We start from the raw sequence: 2,500 nt of genomic DNA, 5'->3' as shown, positions 1-2,500 counted from the left end.
CATACATACATATAGAGTGTTTTCAAGTGACGTCACCAATCTTGCGTCAGCCATATTGGAAGCATTGGAGGGAGACCTAGACTCGTACATTCGCGTAGATTTGCAAAATTCAATGGTCAAAATGGTGAATTACTGTTGTGTCTACGGCTGTCATAGTAGGTTAGATCGAGAATTGCTCAAGATAATTCGAAACCAAGGAGGAATGACGGTGGCTTTGGCTTTCACGCCTAGAGCAGAACTTTGAAGGGGAAAACTTGGATAACATCAAAGTTTGCTCAGTTTATTTTGGGTCAGGTAATCATGAATTTTCATATTTTTTTTAGAATATGCTTTCTAGGCAATATGAGAAACATATAAGAAACTGTGTTAAGAAACTTACCAAGCTAGGTTTCTTAAAAAAGCATGTACTCCCATTATGGCCTATCAGGGGTTCCTTCTAGGGTCAAAGAAAGCCAAAGCCAACATTCTGAGATAACCCCTGAAATGGTAGTGTATTTTTACAATAGCCCCCAAATCATAGCAAAACAACCAAAATTATGCCTTTTGGCAGCCTTTTAGTTCAGTAATTAACCCTATCCTGACTGGCAGTAAGTACTTGAGATACCCCTAAGTGGTAAGACCTTCAAACCAACCAGACCCCCCCCCCCCCTGTTAGGCCATAATAGCAGCACCTCCTGGGGTGTTCCCTCAGGAAAAAATCTAACTTAAATCTATTTAATTGCACAGGTAAAATAGCAGAGCTTTATCAAAGCGATGATCCAGACTGGGTTCCTTCTTTGCACATGATGCCTGAAAGCAACCTATCTGATAAGAAAGATAATTCACAATCAGCAACAGAAAGATTTAAACGCTGCCAGGATCGTTTTCAAAGGAAAAGGGTTATGGCTACTGGAACCACAACATTTAAATTAAAATTTAAAAACGCTTATAGCCAACCACACAGTGTCACTACTCAGCGTACCTCCAATATGCCCGCGCATCCAGGAACTCTTACCGACTATGACATCAGTGAAAACAGTATATATACATACATATATATGCATATATTGATTTATAATGTAAAGGTAGATAGGTATAGAGATATTTGTATATAGATACAGATATTTACACTAGTATGTCTGTGTGTGTGTCATTACTGAATACACACTTACACAGTTGTGCACCATATAATGTCCACTCAGGCAGTGCCCAACTGGAGATATTTTTGTAATCACATAAGGTCATAATACAGAAATCCTGATCAGAGTAGAGTGCTGGACATGGTGAATGCAACAACTTCCCAAGTGCAACCTGTATATCTCACACCTTTGACATACAAAGGATTATGCTTCATTGCATTTAATGTGTCAGTACACATATAACCTATAATACACATGTCGCTATACCCATAATAAATATTGATTTACTTACATACTGTACTTCATTTTGTCTTTTATTTTGACATGAAAATTTTCAGTATAGTATGTGTATAATGTCTTGGCTATTTAGTTAACCCATTGTGGATGGGGGATAGATTCACTGGGCCAGTCTCCAGGGTTTTATTTCAGGGCGAGGCAGCTTCACACAATATACCTTGACTTTTCTCACTCTCTTTTAGTCATTCATTGTAAAGCTAGACCCATTTTTGTGTTTTACTGTATTTAGCGACTTATATCTGTCATATCACAGGCTCTATCAATGCTGCAGTTGACTAAAATTGTAGTTAACCCGTTCCTGACGGGACCAATCCGGCTTAAAAAGACCAAAATTCCGGGACTCTTGAACGCATAAGCCTAACACGTCGGGATTCTCGGCCGCACTGGCCGTGAGCCAGCGCTGTGCGCTGGCTCCTCCCACACACCGGGCTGGACAAAATAACGCGTCCCCGGCGTGTAGCCCAAAAACCACCAGACGTGATATCTAGTCACCTGTCGTTAATGGGTTAAGGGTCCATATCAGCTCATTATTTTCTTTATACTCAGTGTGATAGAAGTATTGCTATTTTATGGGCAGACAAAATCCCACTTTATTTTTTCACATTATGTACTGTCATGAACATATATAAAACATATAACCATCCAGTTAGCCGCTAGGTAGCACAGTCGTTAGTGAGCAGATTGAGTCCTGTCCATGCTTGTGAGTTTCCACTGTCGCCTGGTGGTCACCGCTATGCCTGGACAACACGGTGGGTAAGGACCAAGCTCAGGTCGAGTCCACACTCATTGGTGCATTCTCTCAAGAGTCAGCTCATTCTGTCACAAATGGGCTTGCCATAGTGTATACAAGCCTGGTGTAGCATTTGCTCTGCAAACCTAGCTTATTCTTATCCTTATAATCATCCACAATGAAGATGACATGAAGAAGTAGGGAAGAGGAAGGATACTTGTTTTTATGACTGTGAGTGCCACAGTAAAAGGCATTCCTATGTACACACATGCGCGCACGCTCACACACACACACACACACACACACACACACACACACACACACACACACACACACACACACACACACACACACA

The 2,500-nt window shown here is 41.0% G+C and overlaps 1 protein-coding gene across 1 annotated transcript in view; it reads left to right on the top strand.

Moving 5' to 3' along the window:
- Positions 1 to 2,500, top strand: part of mRpL28 (mitochondrial ribosomal protein L28) — a 15,791-nt gene that overhangs the window by 3,138 nt on the left and 10,153 nt on the right. The window lies entirely within an intron of this gene.

Source organism: Penaeus japonicus, unplaced genomic scaffold, assembly GCF_977035675.1.
Source record: "Penaeus japonicus unplaced genomic scaffold, GWHDUDI00000001_assembly GWHDUDI00000035, whole genome shotgun sequence".
Lineage (NCBI taxonomy): Eukaryota > Metazoa > Arthropoda > Malacostraca > Decapoda > Penaeidae > Penaeus > Penaeus japonicus.
The sequence above is the reverse complement of the archived record's forward strand: the minus strand, read 5'-3'. Positions and strand labels throughout refer to the sequence as shown.